Source organism: Aythya marila, assembly GCF_965140915.1.
Source record: "Aythya marila genome assembly, chromosome: 5".
Lineage (NCBI taxonomy): Eukaryota > Metazoa > Chordata > Aves > Anseriformes > Anatidae > Aythya > Aythya marila.
This window is the reverse complement of record NC_139046.1, coordinates 45464054-45470053: the sequence shown is the minus strand read 5'-3', so window position 1 is coordinate 45470053 and position 6000 is coordinate 45464054. Positions and strand designations below refer to the sequence as shown.

Here is a 6000-nt window from a genome sequence, read left to right as displayed (position 1 = left end):
ATCCTAAGCAAGTGTAAATCTGTCGGCTTTGCCAAAAGCTGCGTTGGTTTGCAGCAACTCAGGGTCTTATCCCAGTATTTTGCCTTTTTATCAAAACCAACAAGAACAACAACAAAACGGGGGGCAGGGAGACATATTTAAGCTGTATCACGCTCTGTGTCTTCACAAGTTTATGTCATCATCCCTATGTGATTGTGTGGTTATGACTCACCGATGGATGATTATGCCTCTGTCTTCCAGCAGGCCGCCAACAAAAAATAGTCCTCAGGTATCTTACATCCTGATGTGATCTGGCATTGAGGAATGAGCAAGAGGCAGTTTCAGTCCCGTCTCCTGGTGCTTCTCGGTTCTTGTAGGTCACTGAGAAGCCCAAGAGGTGTGAAACTGAAGTTCACCCATAGCTGTGTCTATTACACTACTTGTTTGGTTTTTGCTCCCCGATCAGTTCTTCTGGGCCACATAGGTACTGAAAAATACAACCCTGCTTTCAGGGTGCTTCAAAAGGCAAGATTTCTGCACGCCCCAGTACCCTGCCTGCTCACCAGAAAGTGGTGAGACAAGACGAGACAGGCAGGGCGGAGAGGCGGTGCGCTGTGCGTACGTGTGGCTGCCTGTGGAGAAACCCATCACCTTTGTGTTCGCTGCTGCTCCTGCCGTTGGCTTGCTCGGGAGAGATGCCGTGTTCCTGCGAGCTGCGGTCCTTGCTTTTGTGGAGAAGCGAGAGGTCGTTCAGAACCGGGAGGGCTTGTTAGGAGCAAGCAAACAACTCTCAAAGTAAGTCAAAGCTTCGCCCTGTTCGTTTGGACCCGTCTGTTTGCGTTCTGGCTTTTAGAAAGTGCTCTGGCAGGTTTGCTTGTGCTGGTGCAACACATGGCTACGAGACCTGAAAAAACCTGCACGGCTTCTCGACGGGTGTCCTCAGAACTTGCTTAATCTATTCCAGCTATGAGCTCTGCAGGGCACGAGCTTTCTTTTTATTGTGTGTCAACTGTAGTATCTAGAACAATGGTTTCTAGATCAATTTTCAGATTACTAGATACCTTTCTAATGGAAACAATAAATTGTGGTGATGCGGTTGAAAATTACATCAGAGCGAGCGGTGTTTTTCCAGCGCTAGAACACAGGCTTCATGCAGGAATATCGCACTGTCCTGCCTCAAAGCGTGATCCTTCTGCATGCTCCCGGCTTGCGAGGTGTTACGATCTGCTGCTCACTTTCCGCAGCAGCAGGGGAATTGCAGTGTCTGACAAAAGCATTAGATAATATAGGTGTGCTGGGACAGGACACATGTGGTGTGTTGGCACAGCTGGGTGCACAGAAGGAAGCCGTGCCCATCGGGTTTACAAGCTCAGATCTAACCGTGCTGCTTGTGGGACCCAGGTAGGGTCAGACAGAGCCGCTCACCACATGCAGACATGAAACCTGAGTATTTTATGTTTGCCTAGCGTGTACCTCAGCTGTCTTTGTGCTGAACCAGCTCATCTATCTGTGCTTTGATGACCTGCCTATGTGGCTCCTGGACCATTTTGGAGCTGTGTGTTCCCTAGACATGTCCAGGAGCGATTTAAGCGCCCTGTGTGTCGGGTTTAGCCTTCAGGCTACCACCTAGGGGCCGGTAACAGCCCGGCGGCTCCCCCAGCCCTCACCGGGCGGGCTGCCCGAGCACACCGGGTGCCGGCAGGCCGCAGGGCGGCTGCCCGTGACCGAGCCCCATCTCCCCCGGCACCACCACCGCCGGGGCCAAGCCCTGCGGGGGAAACCCGACGGCGGGCGGCGAGGCCGAGGGAAGGGCAACAACGGCTGTGGGGCACTCGCCCCTCACCGGGGCTTTCGCTGGGCGCCGGGGGGGGCACCCGCAGCCTTCCCCGAGCGATGGCGGAGCCCTGAGGAGGGCCGGCGGGCGTCGTGTGCGGTTCCCCCCCGCCGCCCCGGGGCCGCGCCTCAGGGCGGCCTCACAGCGCCACCGCCCCGCTCCCAGTCCTCGGCGGGGGGGGGGCGGGCCGGCGGCGCGTGATTGACAGGCGGCGCAGCCCACGGGGAGGGCGGTGGCGGCGGGGGGGACCTATCAGAAGCGTCGGGCGGCGGTGAGTGACAGCTGGGCGGGACTTGCGTGTGCGTTGGGAGACGGGGGGGGGAGCTGGGCGTGTGCCGGGGCGCGCTTCGGCTGGGTTCGGCAGGGTTCGGCCGCGCTCGGCTCCGCTCGGCTGGGTTCGGCTGGGTTCGGCGGGGCTCGGCTCCCCCCGCCCGGCCGCGCATTGTCCGGGCGGCGGCGGCGGAGCGCCCCGGCGCCCGGTGCCAATGCGGGGGGGGCGCTGCGCACCGGGGGCGCCTCCACCACCGCGGTGGAAACTTCACCTCGCCGCCGGCCCGACGCACGGCTGAGGGCACCCCCCCCCCCCTCCTCCCCGCCCCGGCTTGCTCGGCTCTCGGGGCGTTTTGCGAAGAAAGCCGTCGTTATTCCGCCGCAAACTTCCGCTCCGCGCATCCCTCCGTGGCGCGGGGGAGGGGGGGGCGAGCCGGTGAGTGACCGGGGAGGGGGGCAGGGACAGGGGAGGGGGGTGGCAGGGACCGGGGGGCGGTGGTAGGGACCCGGAGGGGGTGTGGGCAGCGCCCAGCGGCCGGGCACAGCCGCAGCCACCTGTTAGCGGGGCGGCCGCCCCCGCCCGGTACCGCTGGTCGGGGGTTTTGGGGTGTCCCCGGCCCCGGGGGGAGCGGGGGGCACCGAGCCGCAGCCCCCCGCTGCCTGCCCGCCCTCTGCCGAGCCCCGGGGGCGGCCCCACAGCAGCACGGCTCGGCCCCGGGACCCCCTTGCCCGTCCCTAGCCCCCCCTGCCTGTGCCCCTTCCCCTCGCCTGCCCCCTGTCCCCATCCCTCGTCCCCCCTTGCCCATCCCTTGTCCCCCTGCCACCCCCCCCGGGCACCCCCCGGAGCGCTGCCCCATGCCATAGGGCCGCATGCAGGTGGCGGGGGCGCAGGTACGTGGGGCAAGGTGCCCCGTGCTATGGGGCCACCGGCACCTCCGTTAATCCAAGGGACACCCGGCTCTGCAGGGGGGCACCCCTGCAGCTCAGCCCACCTGGTTCCTGGACGTGTGTTGTGGGGCATGCCCATGGACAAAAGAGCCGCCAAGCAATTGGAGAGGACTGGTGAACTCGGGAGTGATGGCAGAAAGGCTGAAAGCAGCTCGAAGGTCGGTGTGTGGTAGGCACAGCTGCTCTGCTTAAATGGCCTGAGTGGTGTCTTGTCAGCCTGCGGTGCACAGAGTTGCTCCCGGGCAGCCCTGTAAGGTGCAGGCCGGGTACAAACCCCGGGTGGCTTTGTTGTGACTTAGCCCCGCTTGGGTGGCATCGCTGGGTCGTGCACCTTGGAGGAGGGACTGAGCAGCAGAGAGCCCATGGGGCTTCGTGCTGCCTTAACTGAGCAGTTACTGGGGGTTAGGCTCTTCTGCAAAGTCTGACCCGAAATCGCTGAGGAATTGCCTGCCTCGGAGACCAGAGCATCAGTTGTAAGGCTGGTGGGCGCTGGTTTTCCCTGGTCAGAGCTGCTGCCCTCTCTGTCCTCGCAGAGCTCCCGAGTATTTTGCTTTTACTGCCGGGGCCTTGCACGATTTTCCCAGGTGTTTGTAACAGAGTCTGTGTGTGTCCCCCCTCCGTGCACCCAGCCTCGCCACTCCTTTCTTTCCGCTCCTCCAGCGCCTTCCCAGCGTGATTAATAACACGCGAGCTGCTTCATTTCAGCACCAGGGCGGCTGATGCTGATTGAATTCCCTGCTCGGTCTCCTCGGTGGGCCTGGAGACTGACGGCTGTTTTCCCCGTGAAGGAGCGGGCTGGGGTGGGAGCTGTCAGCACGCCACCTTTTAGCCTCAGCAAACAAACGAGCGGCGAAGCGTGCACGGTCCTACCTTCTATGTTTACATTCGAACGATCCTGTAATTAGCAATAATTAGCTCAGCTCGGGGGTATCGCTTATGCGGCAATATTTAAACAAGGCTGGAGACCCGAGGGGCGCTTTTCTGCCTGGCGGAGAGCCCCGGGGAGCTACCCTCGGGGTGGTTCTCTTGTAAATCTGCTGCTCGGCTCCGGGAGGTGGTGAACGTGTGGTGGGAGCAGCATCCCGTGGCCTCCAGGGTGGGGGGGTGAGGAGAGGTACTGGTGCATCGTTTTCCACATCGCTTTCGCCCAACTTGCCTTGCCTTTGGGAGAAGCAAAGCTAATTTTCTAAACTTTGCTTCCTGAGACGCAGCCGTGCAGCACTGACACCCCTCGCTCCAAATTCACCCTCCTGCTAATACGGGGTCGGTTCTCCCCATGTTTGTAACCCAGACCAAAAACTTCATGTTCTTGACTTAAAAGAGCTTTCTGAAGTTGAATACGGGGGAATAGTACACACAATGAAAACAGAGACAAAAACTACCCCGTGCAGAGCGATTTTGGGGGGGAAGGTTGCTGAAAAAGGGAAGAGGCAGGAGTGCCAGCCAGGGCCCGTCTCGCCTGCCATCTTCCCAGACACGCTGTGCCACTGCTTCTGGCAGCCTAGGAAAGCAAAATGGTTGTGCTCTGAGCACGCTTATCTAATTGTAATTTATTATCAGCTTTCTACATAATAGTTTTGAAGTGTAAGCTTACAACCAGAGCTTGATAGGCAGCAGATAAAAATGTAGAAGATACTCAGTGTTACCTGTATTAATCTAGCAAGTACATTTATGAAACGGTATTTGATCCCTTTTATAGCTGGTTGAAGACCACGGAAGAGTATTAATCAAATAAATTATTTGACAAATACAGATGAGATTAAACAAATGATTTATTTGCTAAGTGCAAGTCAACTGCTCTGCCGTGTCACATTCCTCTTTCTCTTCTTATCTTTCCCTTCCAGTTTCACTCCACTCCTTCGTGGTTTCTCTTTCCCTGAGCTGTTCTCAGTATTTGTTTCACTTCATTTTTCCTTCCCCTTTCTCCTTTCCCTGTAGTGTTTTCACTTCTCTGTCATCGTTTTTCTTTCATTCTTTCTTCTGCCTCTCTTTTCATGCTTGTTTGGTCTAAATTAACCATCTTCCCCTTTTTTTTTCCACCTTGGTGGAGATTTTACTGAACACTCCTAGCCAGCTGAACCAAAGGCAGTGTCTGTGTAGGAATATGAAGATGTTTGCTCAGTGGTGATGCTCCTCTAGCTCTCCCCTGACTTTCTGGCTGCTGTGAGAAGGGTGTTTCTGCAATTATGGAGTTTTCTTCCAGCTCTCATTCTTGCCATTTATTTTTCCCCTATGCCTTTTTATTTTTTTGAAGCGATTTTGACTAAATATCTCAATATCTTTGTATCCTAAGAGAATGACTAGGACCAAATGGCAGACTTTCTTCTTTGTTTTTGTATCCTTATGCAATCTGTTTCCATCTGCTGCCTGACATACCCCCATCACCCCTCCTGGACCTCCTGGTTCCCTGCTCTCGGCATCGTCGTTCCTCCCTTTCCTGCCCTCCGAGGTTACATCCGGGAGGTGTCTTTCAGTAGGGCAGGAGGATTTATTAGGGCACTGGAAGTTTTCTCCCTTATTGTTACTTTTCAGAGCCTGGGTGTCAGGTTGGTTGGTTTAGTGGCAGGAGGCGAGCAGGTTATTGTGCCTGACCAAGCAGAATATTCACCTTAGCAGATCCAGTATTAAAAGATTAAAGTGTCCTAAAAAAGAGCATGCTGTTATGGATAATACTTTTTTTTTTTTTTTTTGATGAAATCTACAGAGAATATTCTTGAAAACAATGCGAGGAATAGAAAGCGATGCATTTCAGGGGAGGAAATTTGTCTTGCCTTGGCAGCAAAGCTCAGACAGTCTAGAGGCAAGTGATGGAAGCGTTCAGAGCGAGTGATTTGTCTCCGCTGATGATTGCAGTGGTGGTGCTGCAGCGAATGAGCTAAGGCACGGATGTCACAGTTCCCTGCTTCGGTGCTAGGAGCTGCGCGATGACGCCCTCTCGTTCCAGGAGGAAAGGTCTCTGCTGGAGGTGA

The 6000-nt window shown here is 56.5% G+C and overlaps 1 protein-coding gene across 2 annotated transcripts in view; it reads left to right on the top strand.

The window, feature by feature from the left end:
• The first annotated feature begins 2133 nt into the window (after positions 1 to 2133).
• The window catches only part of HRAS (HRas proto-oncogene, GTPase), a 35680-nt gene continuing 31813 nt past the window's right edge, over positions 2134 to 6000 (top strand). Inside the window, exon 1 of one of the 2 annotated variants that reach the window (XM_082762597.1) lies at positions 2134 to 2519. The gene's annotated coding sequence lies outside the window, so the exon portion shown is untranslated. The remainder of the gene's footprint in view (positions 2520 to 6000) is intronic. The other variant, XM_082762596.1, reaches the window with a different exon arrangement.